The 20,805-nt window shown below is 35.3% G+C and overlaps 1 long non-coding RNA gene across 1 annotated transcript in view; it reads left to right on the plus strand.

Annotated features, from left to right (window-relative positions):
* Nucleotides 1-5,959: 5,959 nt before the first annotated feature.
* LOC136815467 (uncharacterized) overlaps nucleotides 5,960-20,805 on the plus strand; it is a 36,159-nt gene continuing 21,313 nt past the window's right edge. Inside the window, exons 1-2 of the long non-coding RNA XR_010847721.1 lie at nucleotides 5,960-6,017; nucleotides 6,223-6,373. This is a non-coding gene — a long non-coding RNA (uncharacterized lncRNA). The remainder of the gene's footprint in view (nucleotides 6,018-6,222; nucleotides 6,374-20,805) is intronic.

The following is a 20,805-nucleotide window of genomic DNA, read 5'->3' on the forward strand; positions in this document are numbered from 1 at the left end:
AGTCTTTTATAGAAGCACTTAGTCTCTCTTCCCATGCCGCCCATAGCGGTAAAAACAATAGGAGTGAATGAGCCGTGCTCAATTTGTAAAATTCTCGAATTGTATACGCGCTTCTTTTCTTTCTCGTTCGAGTCACATGCTTTGGAAATAGTGGAATTCGAGAACCGTTTGGCAATTGGGTTGAAAACCCTTACGTCAAAAAATGCCTTCTGTCCTGGAATCCAAAATCCCCTAGCAGCGATATCGAGACGAGCGTTGTCTTGAATGTTAGTTGACTTTAAGTCGAAACTCTCTCCTGACAAGGGGGTCAAAACTGGTTCAACCTTAACGTCTTTACAAACTTGTGCCAAGAGAGTTGCCGTCAAATAAAAATTGCAAGACGGCAAAAAGAAAAATTTCTAAAAAAGATTTATCGTACTTTGACCCACCTTCGAGAATAGACGCTCGAAGGATTTTTCTCGCTTTTTGTGTGAGAAAAGTATAGTATTAAATTTGTTTTATATATTAATTAATATATTGATTATATGATAATGAGCATTGAAGCACACGAGTGCTTCCAACATGGATTTGTTCTAGGCCGGACTTTAGGAGAAGGAGGCTTTGCAAAAGTAAAGGAGGCAAGCTATGCTAACTTCACGGATCCGAGTAGCCTATCTCTATCCCAACACGCGATTTTTTGATCACTCTGTTGGTCTATCACTTGTTACCACTTTCGCGTCTACGGTGGAGAACTTGACCGAATTTGTCGATGCCGTGTTTTTTTTATAAAATTCGACGTCACTAGCGACGAAAAAAGATGGCGGCCGAAAACATAAACAAAGAAGGGCGGGTGGGGGTGGAAAGGAAAAGAAAAATCTTTAATGTTGAGACTTATTGTAGAATTTTTTTGTACAAAATGTTACAAAAATTAAACACAACAAAAAATGTATTGAGTGTTGTTTATAAAATTTAACTGCCTAAAAAGTAAAAAGCAGATAAAGTAACAACCTAACAAAAGGAAAGAAAAGGTATCTTTTTTAAAGGTCTCCTATCTCGAGGATTATTAAATGTTAAAAACTATAAATAAAATAATCCAGCTGTAGACCATCAGCCACATTTCCTCATGATTTCCTCAAAATTATTTGGTGGACCTCTCGAATTCTGTTTCCCTGGTTATTACACCACCGCGTAACATATATTCTCTTTGTTAACATTTCTCATTATGAAATACACTACCATGCATTCTGAATAGAAATAGAAATGTCCACGATAGAAACGATCTAACAAGTGATTAAAAACAATGTTACTCAAATCTTTCGAAATGAAAAAATAGTGCTTTATTTTGGTAACAAAAACAAGGAGCCTACTAAGTATATGCTCCTGTACTTCCAAGTTTGTTCGAAGCGGGGATGATCCATGGAGCAATCTTTAACAAAAATCCAACCACTATCATTCCAGCATACAGATATGTTTGATTAATTTGTGTGTCTCACCACACCACTGTCCTTTCTTCGACTAATTCATAAAACCATTCGTCAATCTTTGCCCATTTTACCAAAATAAAGTCTTTATGTAACAAAAATAATCCAACATAAGCAGTGCTCCAGAGAAAGTTTCTTGTAGTCATCTTTCTGCGCTTTCCCTTTATAAATTCGTATCTAATAATTTCTGGATAATTCTAGACAACTAGTGACTAGCCATTCCAAAAACTTTTTGAAGAGTGACTCTTCAAAGTTCAAAGCACAAAATAAATAAAAACACAACATTCTGCAACATTTCGAACTCTCTTGGTACGTTTTAGTCAATGTTTCTAAAGTCACATATTTTCGAATATTTTCGTTCGAAATGTAGCAAAACATCAGTTTCTACTCTCCCCGCCTCTGTTTTTGAGCTTTGTTTACAAAAACACTCCTTCGCGGTGACAAATTTTATTGGTAGAGTTTTTGCTGCAGTCAAAAGCTACGGTCCTTGGCTTGAAGCCGAGGATTTTTATTCCCCCACGAATCTCTGGGGGAATAAATGTAAAAAGTTACAGACTGTCGTCTGGTACAGGCTATGATCCGAGTGACTCTTTCTCAAACAAGCTCCGCGCCCTAGGACACGGAAATAAGGTAAGAAAATTATTGTCGAATATGAAACGGGTCAAACTTTAAGTATATTATTTTCAAGACAAAAAAGTATAACAACAAAATAGTGTGTCAGACTAAATATTCAAGGAAATTCGCCACATATTTTTTTCATTAGCTATTTCAAAGAGAGAGACTTAATTTAAGATCCTAAATTAATTTCAAACATACTTTATTCCCGATAGAAAACTTTTAAAACACAAATTTTGCACTTTTCAGATTCCAATATTTCTAAGATCTCTAACTTTCCATTTTTACAGGTGGCAATCAAGATCATAAAGCCATCGAACTTTGACAAAGCATCGCTATTCGAAGAGTCTTTAAGACAAGAAATAAAAGTGATGCGAGCTTTTCAAGGACACCCTAACTTTGTAAGTATTGTATGGAATTTTCTTGGGAATTTTTACGGGAAAACTACTTAGGTTTTCAAGTACGTTTAATCGACAAAAGGTTAGCCAGCTGGACACTTATGTGAGTGTTATAGATGTCAGCTGACCATTTTGTGCGAAGTAGTAGCTTTGTGAGTTATGAGGTTACATATTGGGCAGTTTAATTCCTTTACTCACAAGGTAACATATTTTTTGCTTTGTTTTGTTTTCAGGTGCAACTGTTAAAGGTGTTCAGCGGTTGTCGCAACACAGCATATCTTGTGCTGGAATATTGCGATGGAGGAGACCTATCATCATTTGATGGTCACAATGAAAAGGACTCCAAAGCAATAATCCAAGCCTTGGTAGGAGCGATGAAAGTTGCCCACGACAAAGGTGTTGTTCACAGGTAAGATCTTTAGAGATCTTTCGACGGTTCCCCACCTAAATACATAATTCTAAGTATTCTAGTCCCCTACACTAAACAAATTGATAAGTAGACTGGCACGCCAGTCGGGCTGGAACGGTATCACGCGGGAAAAGTGAGCGTAGGAGTTAGGTAAGCGTAGGAAGAAATTTTGTCGGCGGCGAGGGCTGAAAGCCCGACTGGAGCGAAACCCCAGGAAGGAAAAAACGGCTAAGCTGAAGCCCCAATCTTACAACGCCAGATTTCGGCGTTGTAGAAATGAATGAACTTTGAGAAATTCGTGAAATGAGAAATGAAAACTTCCGTCAAAGTCGCAGATCGTGTTGTTTTGATTTTTGAGGAGGGAGTGATTGGAAAAAATAATGGCTGACTTCTAGTGGAAATTTTTATTTGAAAAGATTTTGTTTTGTTTCTTGTTTCTTATTTGATGAGTCTCTTCTTGTATATGTGGCTTTTCTTCATGGTTCTCTGCATGCAAAATTCTTTGGCTCATTTTTGGTTGTTTTTTGTTTTGATTTGAGAGGCAAGAGAAGATGGAAAATCTTGTAACATCAGTTTTTATCAAAACTTGTTGACTTGTTATCTTTTCCTATTCATAACTCATTCAATTTTAGGAATGGAGTATTCAGATTGCAAACACTATGGACTGTGAGTTTTTTTTTTCATTTCAGCTTTTTTTTTCCTAGGTTTGCAGGTGGTAATCAAAGGGATAACCCAGGTACAGTAGCTAACAATTATTTACTGACATTCAAACACATAAGATGTTTTAATTTTCCAGGACTCACAAGTCAAAGGTTCTTTATCAAAAATATATGGTTGTTGGACTTCCAGAGACTACCACACGACACTGACACTATGTCGTATGTATTGGAAGTGCTACAAACATTTGTGAATATCTACCTGGTTCTGGTTATCCCTTTGTTTTGAGTTTAATACGTACTGTATCTATCCCTATGATAAAATTACACAGTTTTGAGTAGAAATAAAGTTATGGTAAAGCGGCACTGACAGACTGACAAGTACCTACTATAACTTTAAACATTTACATTGCCAGATTAGTGTGGCAAGAAAACTCATTTTTTTCATTCAGCCATAAATCTTCAAGTGTGAAGTTAATTTTATAGTACACATACTTACAATTTACAGAAAAATTGGTGATAAGTATATGTCACATGTTCAACAACCCATTTTTTCCACAGCTGAACTTGTTCAACAAATTCTTGTCAAATTGAATGTCGAACAAGTGGGTTGTGGAACAAATGGGTGCCAAAATGATCGACAACCCAGTTGATTGACAATCCACTTGTTCGACAATCTATATAGTTGTTCAACAGACCAGTTGTTTGAGAGAAGAGTGTCGAACAAGTGGTCGTTGAAAAACCATGCAGTCGAGCAAATGGGTGTCGAACTAATAACTGTCAAACAACCGGTCTAACAAATGTACCGTCGGACAAGTATACTGTCAAACAAGTGGGATTTCCCCAAAATTATAATTGTACGTAGATGAAAATTTGTCAGAATTTATATTACGGTGAAAATTCAGAATTCTCAGTTTGACAACAAAAATTTCTCAAATAGGTAAGTTTAATTTAAATAATTATATTAAATTGTAAAATTAGTGTGGCAAGAAAACTCCCAAAAAAATTTAGCCATAAAGTGTAAGGTTAATTTTTCAGCATTTTTGGTGTGACAAGAAAATTCTTCAGCACATAGCCACAGTATATAGAAAAAGGTCAGAATTTACAATAATTCTCTTCTCATGACAAAAATACTGCATTTTTCTAAAATCATGAATTACATGTACCCAAAAACTCTTCTGTCACCATATAAACTCTGGATTTTCTATCAGAGCTATCTTATCACAGCACTAAATTCTGCAAATTTCAATTTTTCACAAATTAAATTTGTACATGACAGATGTTACACGTATAATTTTCCTGTGCTTGGCTGGTACGTTACATGCTGACAGTCAGGACAGGTTGTTTTTTGTAGCAGTGAGTCTGTTGAAGAGGGTCGGACTGTCAGACAGCAGCCTGAGAGTGATGAGAGGGATAATCTTTGGAGTTTCTTTAAACTAACCAGGAAACGCTGTTTATTCTCACGATAACCTAAAAATAGTTTTCAAACCGTACCAAAAAATTTTTGGTACCGTACGGCTTGAAAACCTGTGTTAGGTTATCGTGAGATATTAAAAGTGTCAGAATTATTGATTATTATGATATGTTATTATTCTTAAAATAGTGTCAAAATTTTTTCAAAAAGGTTATTTTGTTGGGTACTTTTGAGCAGAGTTCCTGCCTGGTTAGTGTTACTGTTGTATTCATAGAAAAGAGTGTTGGAGGGGTTCACTTAGCCACAATGAGACTAGAGTAATCAAGTTCCTTAACAAGTAGTCTGTAAGTACTAAAATAAAGAGCAAAAAGTATTTAGGTGGAACTAAATTAGACTGTTAGAAAAAATATTTCTTACCTTGAATGAAAGAGGCTAGCAAAAAGCCCCAAAAGCACGTAACATATACCACCAACCTGCATAAGGAAAACTGAATAATCCTTGTACACTTTTGATGATTGTAGAAAACTGAAGCTAAATTGCAAATACTTACCTTTTTAAGAATGTATGAATAACAAAAACAACTAAAGATGTAAAAGTTTCAAAACTTGAAAGGTGGCTCCTCCACCACCCAAAATTCAAAACAAAGTGGTCTGTCGGCTTTTCTCCCTCCAAAATTTAGGAAAGCACTCCTCCGTTCTCACACCTCCAAAATGAAGCCGTGGCAGAATGTTCTAGTCTGTATATCAGCAGCCTCTCACCAACTTTTGCTCGCTCTCCTACGCAGCTCCTATTCTAGCAAACGCCCGCCGCCTTTATGTTCCCGCCCTCTGACATAATTAATTTACAGACTAGTTTGCTAGTCTAATTGATAAGCGGCAATCCTTTCATTCTTGAAGTGTCAATCGAGATTGAAAATTGCTGCCGTGTGTGGAGAATTTTAGAAATTAAATTTTGCTTTGACTGATTTCCCTAAATTGTTATTCATATTGTTTATTTGTATATTTTTTAGAGATTAAAAACTCGAAAACATCTTGCTTGATGAAAGTGGAATAATCAAAATTTCTGGTAAGCTTTCCCAGCATTAAATTAGACCTTTTAAGACAACTCAGCACTGAAAGATGGTGTATATATTTATGTAGGAAACTCTGATAAGCGAAAAACTCCAAATTACGTTAGGCGTACTGTGTACTGTGATTTCAATAAGTTTAAGTTGGTGTTGTAAGAAATCCATACTTCATATACTGTATATCAATATTTTCTTTCCTTTTAGATTTCGGCATTTCAAGTTTCCCATCATCACGTGATCGCCTCTGTGAGACATTTTGTGGAACCATGTCTTATATGGCTCCAGAAGTGGTTAGCGGATACAACGGTACCTGTGATGCCCGATATGATGGTCGGAAAGCTGATATTTGGTCACTGTAAGCTATCTAATTTCAACATTTTAACCTTGCTTATCACAACCCAGAAGGGTTGTACTTAAATTGGCCTTCAGAGTTATTTTCAATAAATCGACAAATCGTTCTCTAATCGTAGCACTGACTACTACACTACTAAAGGCATCAATCAAATCACATTTGATTTTATTGCTTTTATTATTATATCTTCAATAATCCAAGAGAACTTAGATCACAGATCTGTAAAGCCCGAAGGGCTAGATAGGCAACTTTAAGCTTTCTCCAGAAAAAAAAAAATGGAGCAAAAATTTGGCTGTAATTTCAATTTTAATTTTTTCATTCTATTATCTAATTTGTACTGGAGCCTATCTAAGGGGATGATCAGACATCTTAATTAGGAACCAGAGATTGAGTCAATCTTAGCTACGAAGGGGACGGGTTAAGAACCTAGGGAGCAGAACCTAATCTTACCTACAGACAGTGATGTGAGACTATGCAGTTACTATTCAGATTATTTGACAATAACAGTGCCCTACAATGCTAACTATAAATATAAGAATACTAACAACCCTAAGTCCTGAGCTGGTCCGCCGCCGATCGCTGCCGATATAACACTAAAGTTCAGGAGGGCTAGACAGCAATTGTTAAGTTGCTGTCTAGTGGAGCGTGGAAGGCGCTATGGGACGTAAGGAGGCTGCTAGGTGGTTGCTATAAAGGTGCAGCCGAAGGATCTTTAGTAGAAAGTCATCTACTATTGTAATCTAAACAAAACAAGACGACTCAGAGTCGAAAATTTCGCACAGTGTTTGATTATTCATAGATGATATAATCATTTTAAACGACCGGGACTGGGGGAGTACTAGGGTTAGAGAATGTCAGGTCAGACCTGAGAAAAACTGGCTCTAACAGAGAATAAAGTTATCCTTACATAGACAAGTCGAAAAAGTGACTCTAAGAACAATTATTAAAAGAATTTCTAACCTTCTAGAGATCTTTTTTTGACTTTTCAAGTTTCGTACCTTAAATAATTCAGAGAGACTTGGGAAGGTCAAAAACCAAACCTCAACATCAGCACATACCTGGTACCTATTGATGTCTAAGTACTCCCTCCCCCTTTACCATTAAAAGAATGCAATAAATAGAACGAGGCTAGAGCTAGAGCTTTATTGCCACCTAAATGTGAACTGTCCCAGTGTGGCCAAGTTACATGAATACAGTCCACATCAGTTTTTACTGCCAATATATATGAAATTGTATATAGTTTGTATACGGTATATTGTATATAACCTGACCTGTGTTGACAAATAAATAAATATCAATCCGACAAAGATATATACAAACATTTACAAAAATACAAAAAGTTTACACCTTGTAAAGATAAATCGAATTTAAACCAAATTAAACGAAAACATATCAAAAAGCTCAAACTCTATATTCTGCTATTTTGGTCATGTTTGCTATTTTCAATATTTTAGCCCACAAGGCTGTACAGTAACTTTTTATCTTAGAGAGGTACGTGAAATTTGTGCAGAGATTTGAAATCCTCAATGTTGAAATGTACTATAGTTTCACATCATCACAAGCAAAAAGTAACAATCCTCACTTTACTCATCTTCTTTCCTTTTTCTTCATAGTTTCTCAATATTTCAAAAACTTTTAGTCATACTAGATTGTTCACCCTCGTTCACCTCTAATATATCTTTCCTGTATAACTTTCTACTTTAGCATAACTCGGTGCTGAGAATTTGTTTGAAAGGTAAAGAATCTACATACTTTTGGGACAACAGACACTATACAATATATGCTATCTCAATAAAACAAAATCAAACACAATCAACTGTGGCAGGCATTTAATTTTGATGATGCCTTGAAAAATAAATATATATAAAAGAGTTTGATTAGACCATGAGGGCTATTTTTGGCAAAATATTGCTATTAGAGAATTAGATAAGAAAAATAACTGTTTGAAAGCTTGAAAAAGCACAAATTTGGAAAATTACATGAAATATTCTAAATTTGGTGGAAATTATAGTGAAATTTGTAAACCAATTTTCTTTCTGCAAAAGTTTTTTTACCTTTAAAAGCTAAAACTTTGTTACTGCTGTTATTTGCATTGCATCCATGTCATTGAGACGCAGAGTTACACATTTTTGAGAATTTTTTGATTGACTTTACAAATACAATAGAAAATTGATTTCGAGCAGGTCGATCAAATTTGATAACAATCTTGTCATTGTTTCCCTCACTCACATTCATTTGGGTTGACCCGGGTGAAGGCTCATTCACTTTCCAAGTGAACCGTTGCCATCAGGAATCGAAACCTTTGAAGCCTGTGTAGTATTCAAGGTTAATGACCACTATTCCACGAAGCGCCCATCCAACATGCCAGACTCTCCCATTCGATACAATCGATATCCTTTTCCAATCGATTACTAATCGATAAATAATTGATGGATTGGATATTTATTGTTTTTGATAATCGATAGGCAATTATAATCAAGATTTAACGGGAAGCTTTTGATTGGCTATCAATTGATGGAATTTCCATCGATTTACTCTTAAGATGTTCGATATTGTTCACAATCAATCGACAGCCAATTGATGAAAAACCAATCTATTATCAGTTAGAATAGTCTCGATTACCTATCAATTCAATGATTATTGAAATCAAGCGGTATCCAATCAATCGGTTGGTTAGCGATTACTGTAACTTGGTCTAATGTGTCGACTCCCCTCCTCTAATTCCGACACCCTTTTTACCAGCTGAGATTTATAGAAAGATTGAAACTGTTTTTCTTTGCTTATATAGTGGTCAGAGAGGAATAACCCTTTTTCAATCAGTGATTCAAGCTTTCATATTATTCCTTTCTCTAAAGAAGGGTGTCAGAATTTAGACGAGGGATGTCGTTATTAGACCAACCCAACTACTTACGGTAGTCATCGATTGGAAATAGTTATCTAGAGTGGGAAAGTCTGGAAACTGACACATCTCACCTACCTACTGTGAAGTCGGGTAACTTGCATCAGTGGAGGGAAACTTGCATAGCCATCAATCAAATGACTGACCAATCAAATAGCAACAAAAATTCCAAAACAAATGAACTATGCAGCTCCGCACACAGCTCTACTGTATCATTTTTGTTTTGATTTAACTTTGTATTTTAATGACCAGACGGGTCATTCATTTGAGGGCTATGCATGTTTGCCTCCACTGATGCAAGGTAAATTAACCCGATCTCACGGTAGCTAAGCTAACAAAACAAAAGGTATATATAAAACTTTTATCACTTATACACATTGGCATCCCCTGCCATAAATTTTTCTGTGAAATACTTAGTAAATGATAATCTGTCTTACAACACAACTTAATCAAATATCAACAAATAACTCTACCTGTAAAAATGAAGATCATACCTGTCTGTTGTCTGTGTTGTTGTGTGTAGTGATTTTCAAGAACAGTTCTTTAATTGTAAGATTCATGTCACTTTATTGGTGCATTTACTAACTACACAAACATAAAATACTATGCTAAAAGAAAAATAATCCTCTTTAAGTACTCTAAAAACACTAAAAACATGACAAAAATACAAAAAAACAGAGCAAGTCTGACAGCATGCTGAAATCCGCCATTAAAAAAAAGCAATGTTTACGAATGCTTGGTCACGCCTACCAAACACTTGCAGACCGGAATCATTTAATTTTATCTTAGCGAGTGAGTCCATATTTCAGAATTTTCGAGAATGTTCTAGAAGTTTCAACTACTTTCGTTTTCTAATTTTTCTTCCGCACCGCCGCCGTCGCCACGAAAGCCTATCGTAATACTTTCGCTATGCGAAATTAATAATGAAATAACGACATACTATAATCATCTTTGTAGAATTCATCAATCTCTTGCGAGAAATGTTGCATCATGACCCGTCAAGAAGAGTTACCATCGACAGAATTATCAGCCATCCTTGGTTATCAGAGGATTTCGATAAAGAAGAGGTATCTTTACAGAACATTGACCAGATTAAAAACAAAGAAAACATTGAAGATATCAAAGTTCTTCTTGCCAAGCTGGACTTGGCCAATGAAAAAATCAAACTTTTGGAAGGAGAAAATCAGGATCTAAAAAAAATGTTTCCTTCTTGCTTGGATAAAAAACGGAAAATGGAAGTGATGTCAATCAAAAAGTCTGAAAAGAAAAAGAAGCCTGAGAAAAATGAAGATGTCATTGCTGCTTCCAACCCAGAATATCCGAATGGTCACCATTTTGAGCCTGAGGAGATGTGGGAGTACCCAAATGGTCACCACTTCCCCTCAGTGGAGCAATGGGAATGAATCAACCAAATAATTTATCAGTTTTTGTAAATAGTATATTCAAGATCAGTGTACTTCTTTTATCACTACCATTCAAAAATAAGAAACCTACAAAAACACTAATTAATTTGCACACACGCTTTTTATACTAACCATTCCAGCGTTGTCCGAGACGGTGGTTTTTTACCATGATAATTAAGCTCGCTTTGCTCGCTGCCACTTTTGAGAGCTACGTAAACGATTTAAATAATATTTTCTCGTAAGTTGAATCATGAATTTAATATAGAGAGTTAAAACATTTTCCTGTAAATTCCAAAGAAAATGGAATGGCCTTAAACAATTTGTTGCATTTTCCAAGAAAAATTAGATAAGAAATTCAACATAAAAATTAAACATATATAATACACCTAAAGCATGAAATGGGATTATTGTGAAAGCAGTGAGTTTTATTGGGGAAAATAATTGGGGCAATATTCTCTAAAATGATATTTTTAGGTTCTGTTGCAAAATTACATGATGGCCATGATGGTGATATTCTTAACATATTCTTATTCTTATTCTTATCATTTTTTTGGCCTATTTCATCATATAAAAAAGCGTTTTTAAAATCATATTTAAGGGCTCTGACCATAGTGAATTTTTCATAATTGCCGTGTTTAAAATGTGTTTTCTGACTGATGTAACCAACAAAACTATGGCATGTTATACATTTTCTGTTAGACAAACTATTCCTGAATCTGAAAATTCAAAAATTGCATTCAAAAAATTTGATGAAGAAGAAAATGAAGACTTTTGCGAGGAAGAGTATTTCAGCTTTGAAGAGCTTAGTTTCAGCGAAGATAAAACATTTTGAAAAAGTTTTCCCAGTAGTGTATCTTTTACCGAACAATTTTCATCAATTTTTCATCTGGATTTTGCTTAAAAAAAACAGTCATAACTTTTGACACATCTTTTTAGAAAAATTTTCCGCAAAATTTAAAATGGTTCAATTCTTTGCGGACGGTGTAAAGAAATTTTGAAACAAAAAAGTTAATTACCCATTAAAACTAAGCACTCTTTGTGAAAGAGGGTGATACAACATATTATTAACATCTTCTTAAAGTTCAGAACGTCATTTTTGCAATTAAATTTCTTAAATACTCTTAAGGGATTCGATTAAAAAGCAATTTATAGCTGCGTTTAGACCAACTGGCATTTGCAATTTGGGATTTGCTCATGAGGGATTCGATTTTAATAGCTTTTCCATTGTATTTTCTGTCATGGCATTTAAGGAATCGTCTTTTTAGAGTCATTATTGAAAAGGTGATTCCCTCAAGTTCAACTTTGACAAATCAAACAATGAAAAACATGGAATTTCTCAAAAACTGCAGTCATTAAGAATGAAACTTTTGGCCGTAGGGCTAGGCTATGGCAAATCTTGCAAATTTTACAATCTATAGAAAGAACTGAATAAAAAACGTCAAATACTTTAAAAAATCAAAAATGTCATTTTTTAATTTCGCATAGCGAAAGTATTACAATCGTCTTTCGCGGCGGCGGTGCGGAAAAAAAATTAGAAAACGAAAGTAGTTGAAACTTCTAGAACATTCTCGAAGATTCTATAATATGAACTCACTCGCTAAAATAAAATTTAATGATTCCACTCCGCAAGTGCTTAGGTAGGTGGAACCAAGCATTCGTAAACATTACTAGTTTTTTAAAATGGCGGATTCGATCATGCTGTTAGACTTGCTCTGGATTTTTGTGTTTTTATCATGTTTTTGATGTTCTTAGAGTACTTAAAGAGGTTTATATTTCTTTACAATAGCATAGTATTTTATGTTTGTGTAGTTAGTAATGCACCAATAAAGTGATAGGAATCTTACAATTAGAGTTGCTCTTGAACATCACTACACACAACAACAATACCAACAACACAGACAGGTATGATCTTCATTTTTACAAGTAGAATTATTTGTTGATATTTGTTAAGTTGTGTTGTAAGACAGATTATCATTTACTAAGTATTATCATTTACTAAGTATTTCACAGAGATTTATAGCAGGGGTGTCAATCTATAAGTGATAGAGTTACTTTCGCTAGCTAGAGTAGGCAGAGAAACACTGGATAGAAATCAGGTAAAATAGGAAGTAGAAATCGGGGAAATAAGAGACGATGCTCCTGAAGTATGAATCATTTGCCACCGATTGCTAAGCAGGCGTCAATTTTAGATTCCCACTCACAGCGGTTCATTGGAAGTGTAGGAAGTGTACGAGCCTTCAAAGGTCACCCAATGACTGGAGTGAATCAAATATCAAAAATCGTAAACTTTAAATTGATAATAATAGGGTATATACAATGGATTTGAGTTTTGATTGACCAGATATATAACTCAAAGACAAACTTTTTTATACAGTGCCCAGACTCCCACTCAAAACAATTGATTTATTTTCTATCGATGACACATCGATAACAAATCAATTGACTGGATATCGATAGGTTCTATCTAGTACCGTAAGTTGGTCTAATGTCGACATCCCTCTTCTAATTCCAACACCCTTCTTTAGAGATAGGAATAATAGGAAGGTTGGGATCACTTACCGTGAGATTGGGTAACTTGCATCAGTGGAGGCTAACATGCATAGCCCTCAAATGAAATATCTGACTGGTCATTAAAATAATAAGTTAATCAAAACAAAAATGGTATAGAGTAGAGCTGCGAGAGTTGTATTTTAATGACCAGCCAGGTCTTTCATTTGAGGGCTATGCATGTTAGCCTCCACTGATGCAAGTTACCCAATCTCACGGTATATAGACAAAAGATTTCTTCTCTGATTGCTAAGCAAAGAAAAATAGTTTCCATCAGCGATTCTGACCTTCCAATTATTCCTATCTTTAAAGAAGGATGTCGAAATTAGAAGGGGGATGTTGACATTAGTTGGTTGGAAAATTTTCTAGATTTCAATAAACGGGGGGGGGTCTAATTGCCGGGGGGTTGGAGATTGTACTTCTGAAACCCAAAAATAAGGTAAAAATAGGCTAAAATCAGGCTATTTAGAACAAAATAAGGGGCCTTCTCTTTGACAGCTGAAAATATTCTTAGAGATTAATAAACGGGGGGGTCCTAATAAGGTCCGGGGGGGTTGGAAAATTTTCGAAAAATTAACAAGCGGGGGGGGGCCGTTTATTTGGAACCTAAGAGTAACTCCACGTCTCAATGATATGGATTTAAGGCAAGTAACAGCAGTAACAAAGTAGCAGTAACATTTTTGCAGAAAAAAAATTGGCCTTAAAAATTTAAATTAATTAATTTAAAATATTCATGTAATTTTCCAAATTTGTGCTTTTCGAGCCTTGAAACAGTTATTTTTGATTTATCTACAAGGTGTAAACATTTTAATATTTTTGTAAATAGTCAAAGATATTGGTATTATATTGAAATGTATCTTGGCCACACTGGGACAGTTCACATTTGGGTGACAATATAGCTCTAGCCCCGTTCTATTTATTGCATTCTTTTAATGGTGAAGGTGTGGGGGTGTACTTGGGCATAAATATGTATATACCAGGTATATGCTGTGCTGATGCTAAGGTTCTGTTTTTAACCTTCCCAAGTCTCGGAATTATTTAAGGTACGAACTTGAAAAGTCAAAAAAATCTCTAGAATGTTAGAACATTTTTTGAAAATGTGCTCTAAGAGTCACTTTTTCGCCTTGTCTCTGTAAGGGTAACTTTATTCTCTGTTAGAGGTCCGATTGACATTCTTCAACCCTTTGTATTCCCCAGTTGTTTAAGGGCTCTGACCATATTCAGAAAATTGATTTTAGTATCTGAACATAAAAGTTATGTTTTAGATTCTTTAACACTTTTAACAAAGAATTGCCTTTATAAATTGCTTTTTAATCAAACCCTTTAAGAGTAATTGAGAACTTAATTGCAAAAATGACGTTATGAACTTTAAAAAGACGTTAATAATATGTTGCATCATCTTCTTTTATAAAAAGTGCTAAGTTTTAATGGGTAATTAACCTTTTTGTTTCGAACTTTTTTCAAACTTTCCGCAAAGAATTGAACTATTTTAAATTTTGCGGAAAATTTTTCTAAAAAGATGTGTCAAAAGTTATGGCTTTTTTTTAAGCAAAATCCAGATGAAAAATTGATGAAAAACCACTATTTTGAAGATTTCGAGACAAAGAAGCATTTACAAAAATTTTCCGCAAAAATTTTTATTGTTCGGTAAAAGATACACCATCTACTGCCAAAAAATTTTCAAAATGTTTTTTCTTCGCCTAAACTAAGCTCTTCAAAGTTGAAATACTCTTCCTCGCAAAAGTCTTCATTTTCTTCTTCATCAAATTTTTTCAATGCAATTTTTGAATTTTCAGATTCAGGAATAGTTTGTCTAACAGAAAATGTATAACATGCCATAATTTTGTTGGTTACATCAGTCAGAAAACACATTTTGAACACGGCGATTATGAAAAATTCACTATGGTCAGAGCCCTTAATATGATTATTTCATTTATGAATAATAGTAGAGGCCACTATGTCTTCCCGTGTGCAGCAGCTTGTTGATATTTTCAATTTTTGCCTGTCGAAGGTTGGAGCTTGGGAGTACGCCCAGCCAGCACATTATTACAGGCAAAATTTAAAAATATCAATTTTGGCTAATACACTTCTTAAATAGGATTTTCTGACTTTTTCGTAATAATATTTTATGTTCACCATAGGTATTCTTTTATAAACAAAGTAAAATTTTTGAATTTTGACAAATCTTTATTTTTCGATGACGTCATCGTTTCCTGACGTCATTTTGCCTTATTTCCTTAATATCTCATGATATATTCATTTTCAGATATAGGTTGTGATTTTTTTTCATCAGTTTTTCATGCTCTTTCGAATGGAACAAAAATGTTTTCAATTTTGACGACTTTTCACTTTGGTTGCCATAGTAACCAATGACGTCAGTTTCCATGGCAGCGGGTGCTCCCACCCGGCCCCACCTCTCAAATTTTGATCTTCTACATTTAAGGAACAGAAGCTTTTTCGCGACATAGTGGCCCGCACTATAATCAAATACTTTGCGAAATTTTCGACTCTGAGTCGTCTTGTTCTCTTTGTTTTGGTTCCTTTGTTTGATTTGAAATGCCAGAAAAGGGGATTCCTTTGCTCAAAATGGCATTTCAAATGCCAATGAAATGCCAACACGCTGGCATCATTGGCATTTGACAAACCGAACAATTGCGCGGAACAATAGAATTCAAAAGAATACTGCAAGCAATTACAAATGCCAGGCTGGTCTAAACGCAGCCTATAAAGGCAATTCTTAAAAGTATTAAGGAACCTAAAATATAACATTTATTTTCAAATACCAAAATCAATTTTTAGACTATGGTCAGAGAGGCCCCCAAGCGGTCTGCGTATGGCGTGATTGGGACTTTTTCTTGCGTGATGGCGTGATTAGAGATTCTTTTTGGCGTGATGGCGTGATCAAGATTTTGGCATGATGCGTGATAGGGCAAAAATTTGAGGCGTGATGTGTGATTTGGGCTATTTTTTGCTATTTTTTGCGTGATGACAAATTTTAGTGATTTTCGTGATTTTCGTGATGGGTGATGGAGAAAAGTTTTTTTGTGTGATGGCGTGATTAGGGGTGCTGCTGGGGGAGGGGCCTCGTCAGAGCCCTTAATAGGTTTACGAATAAATCCCAATAGTCGAACGAATATGCGTACCCACTTTAAAAGTCCTCTATTCCTTTGTTCAAGACAGGACTTGGGCTATGTTCATTTCCTTGGATTTTACTTGTTTTTTGGGCTTAGGGCTCCACCTTGGTGACTGACATTAGACCGTAAAATAAATTTCAATGCAAATGAAAATTGAGTCTTACATACAAGCATCGACTTGTCCCTTCGAGAGGGGTTGGTCTAAAAAGCAGGGTAGCCAATTTGGCTAGGCTGTGGGGTAGCCGTGTATTTCACAGACCAGAGTCAAAAAATGAAAACTTTCTAGATGATAATCCTCATTGGAGTCAGGGGGTAAAAACTTTCAAATATATACTTATTATTTATTGCCACGGAGGGCTTTTGCTGCTCTAAGAAGCGGAGTTGTTCGCCAGAAAAATCTTGTTGTTGTTTTTCCCAATCGAGAAAAAAAGGACGCAAAATATAGCGCACTTGTTGGAAGCTATATATTAAGCAGTTATTGGACAAAGTCGAATCCAATATGCAAAAATATTGGGCGTGCGAGAAAAGATATTGGACGAGGCTTCGCCGAGTCCAATATCTTTTCTCGTAGCCCAATATTTTTCATATTGGATGAGACTGCGTCCAAATAAATGGTTTATTATCCGTTCATCGCTAAAATACTTCTCGTTTTCAAGCATAATTCCAATTTATAAGACCGTAAATCTGGTTTCTTGGTAGCTTTTTATTCAAAAGTCTTATTTTTATTTTGTGACGTAACGTCAAAAAGAAAAAGAAGATGCTCAATTGTCATTGAACTCGTTGCGTGACGTCAATTTTTGAAATATGTAGCCTCCATGGAAGCTATATATTTGAAAATATTGGACAGCAAAGAAGCCAATCAAATGTCGCTATTTATGCGCGTCGGATAATAATCGAAAATACTGGACAGCAAAGAAACCAATCAAATGTCGCTATTTATGCGCGTCGGAGAATAATCTTAAATATTAAGCTTTCTAATATTTCTGAGGCTTCAGAAGAATCAAGTGATGGATTAGAACTAAAAGTCTTCGGCATTTTACAAGAAATTTTCAGATTAAAATGGAACAAATTATAACTGTCTCGACCTTAAAATTTCTCAAGGACTGCTTTTCCAGCTCATTCCCAGCTTTATTTTTCAACACAAATCTTGATTGACTGACCTAAAACATTGGCTTCACCCAGCACGCGAAAGTTTTAATTGGCTAGAGGAAAAAAGAAACTATTTTGCTCCGCGCGTTGATCGAAAAAGTAGTAACTATTAAAAGGTAAGCATCAATTAAAAGGTTTTCAAAACAAAACTTCCATGGGGGCTACATATTTAAAAAATTGACGTCACACAACGAGTTCAATGACAATTGAGCATCTTCTTTTTGACTTTACGTCACAAAATGAAAATAAGACTTTTGAATAAAAAACTGCCAATAAATCAGACTTACGAGCATATAAATTGAAATTATGTTTGAAAACGAGAAATATTTTAGCAATGAACGAATTATAAACCATTTATTCGAACGCAGTCTCATCCAATATGAAAAATATTGGATTCGACTCTGTCCAATAACTGCTTAATGAAGATAAAAAAATCCAGTTTACTACTATACCAACAATACTAAGTATATTGTTAATCAGAATTCTTCTTGCTTTAGCCATCTCTTGATGTTCAGAAATTTTCAAATGATAATTCTCGGCAAGTCTTCCCACCAATACGGTTTTTACTGACCCTGTATATCCCGTACTCCACCTATAGAAGACCGTGTAACTAATATTCTTCGGAAGGAGACATAGATCAGAAATCTTCACTGAACGTCAAAGATAAAAGATATGACCAGAATACTTATCCAGACACCACATTTTAGGTAGATTCGCTGGATTGTAGGATTGGGATTCAAGGATTCGGATTCGGATTCAGGATTCGTAAAAAGCTTTGTAAAAAAAATTAAAAAAGATATTGACTTCAAACTAAAAGATCTTGAAGGATTACATAACATAGAGCAGTTCTTGACAAAAATTGATATAAAAATGGGCGTGGCCTTGACGCTAATTAGGATTCAAAACACGAAAATTGCAAAGTTTGGCTAGTTCTCAGTTCCCTCGTTGAACTTGGATCAATTTTTAAACACCATGTCCGGTTATAAGGCCAGGTTAGAAATTGATCAAAACTCAACGAGAAGACTAAGAACTAGCCAAACTTTGCAATTTTCGTGTTTTGAGTCCTAAATAAGGGAATTTCCCTTATTAGCATCGAGGCCACGCCCTTTTCCTCAATAAATTCCCCTATTTAGGATTCAAAACACGAAAATTGCAAAGTTTGGCTAGTTTTCAGTCCCCTCGTTGAGTTTGGATCAATTTCTAAACACCTGGTCTTATGACTGGACATGTCAATGATTAATTGTGGACAAAATCTATTGATAAAATGGGTTGGAATTGAACAATGTATAGAAAAATAGAAAGGAAAAGACGCTTGTTTTTTTCATGTGTTTTTTTTGCAAGTTTAGTAATTCAATACTTGAATAGGTTTTTAATGAATCTCAATGAACCCAAGTGCTTCTCTGGGCAGCTAAATCGAATTAATTATTAATTATAATTAATTATTAATTATAGATACTTTTGTTTTTTTTAATTGCAAAATTGTTTTTAACACAGTGCGTGCTTCAGTTTTGTTTAAACTTGGTAGGTAGTCAGTGAATCCTACAGTAACTGAACGGCATTTCGATTCTTCCAGCTTCGCCAATATAGCAACTAAAACTGTTTGTAGGTCATCGAATTTACCTGCAATTTAAACCTAATTAGCATCGAGGCCACGCCCTTTTTGTCAATAAATTTTGTCCACGATTAATCATTGACATGTCCGGTTATAAGATCAGGTGTTTAGAAATTGATCAAAATTCAACGAGGGAACTGAGAACTAGCCAAACTTTGCAATTTTCGTGTTTTGAATCCTAAATAAGGGAATTTCCCTAATTAGCATCGAGGCCACGCCCTTTTTGTCAATAAATTTTGTCCACGATTAATCATTGACATGTCCGGTCATAAGATCAGGTGTTAGAAATTGATACAAATTAATTATAAATACTTTTGTTTTTTTAATTGCAAAATTGTTTTTAACACAGTGCGTGCTTCAGTTTTGTTTAAACTTGGCAGGTAGTCAGTGAATCCTACAGTAACTGAACAGCATTTCGATTCTTCCAGCTTCGCCAATATAGCAACTAAAACTGTTTGTAGGTCATCAAATTTACCTGCAATTTAAACCTAATTAGCATCGAGGCCACGCCCTTTTTATCAATAAATTTTGTCCACAGCTTACTTTTAAATAAATTCCAAGTTTCCCCTATTGGCATTTGATCTATGCCTTCAAGGAACTTTCTAGACCATACACTAGCTTCTTGTTTCATGGTGGCGTAGTCGCCCAGGTTATACGCATAACGTTTTGAGTTTGATTTGCGCTCAGTGTAGGCTGTGAAGTTGAAAGCTAGAACATTATGGTCGCTTCTTCCAAGCGGGCTTAGGTAATGTAGATCAGGAACTTGATTCTTTTCATCTGTAAAGATTAAATCGATGGTCGACGGATCATCAGATCCACGGCATCTTGTAGGCTCATCGACATGTTGGCGTAAGAAAAAATCGCGCAGCACATCCAGAAATTGTTCCTCTTACTCTCCTCGTTATGGGGTGTGGTCCAATTCTCCCAATTGATTGTCGGATAGTTAAAATCACCAATGAGGGTTTTATGAGAGTATTTCTTGTCCAGGGAGATGGACTTGACAAGAGAATTCAGCTTGGCATTGTTTTGGTCAGATGATCTGGTTTTTGTTGGGCTACGATAAAGACAAGCAAACACCAACAGATATTTATCTGCAAGACGAACTTTCGATAGTGTAAGCCTCTTTAAATTCAACTGTCGAAGACCTGACAATTAAATGCTTGATGGAGTTATGCGATAATATGATAATACCACGTCCCTTGTTAGTGTCAACATTCTTTTGATTAACGAGCGTGTACTCCCCAAATTCGTATTCGTGTAGATGTTTCAGCTGGCCACTTTCGTTTTCACTTCACATATTGCAATCAGATTAGATTTTTTTCTGTACATGGGCTTGTAATTCAATTCATTTTCCAGATGTCAATTGATCGGCGTTAGCATAGAGAATTAGAGAGTGTGATAAATTGCGTGGGTTGTGTGCCTTCGAGGGTCGGAAAAAAATTTGTGGGTCCACAACAAAAATCCGTGGGTCGCGTAAAAAAATTTGTGGGTCCAGAAAAAAATTCGTGAGTCCATAAAAAAAATTCGTGGGTCCATGAAAAAAATTCGTGGGTCCAGAAAAAAAATTCTTGGGTCCAGAAAAAAAATTCGTCGGTCCATGAAAAAAAATTCGTGGGTCCATGAAAAAAATTCGTGGGTTCAGAAAAAAATTCGTGGCGGGTTCAGAAAAAGATTCAACGAAATGAGAAACG

Source organism: Clytia hemisphaerica, unplaced genomic scaffold (genome assembly GCF_902728285.1).
Source record: "Clytia hemisphaerica strain Z4C2 unplaced genomic scaffold, Clytia hemisphaerica genome assembly, whole genome shotgun sequence".
NCBI classification, from domain to species: domain Eukaryota; kingdom Metazoa; phylum Cnidaria; class Hydrozoa; order Leptothecata; family Clytiidae; genus Clytia; species Clytia hemisphaerica.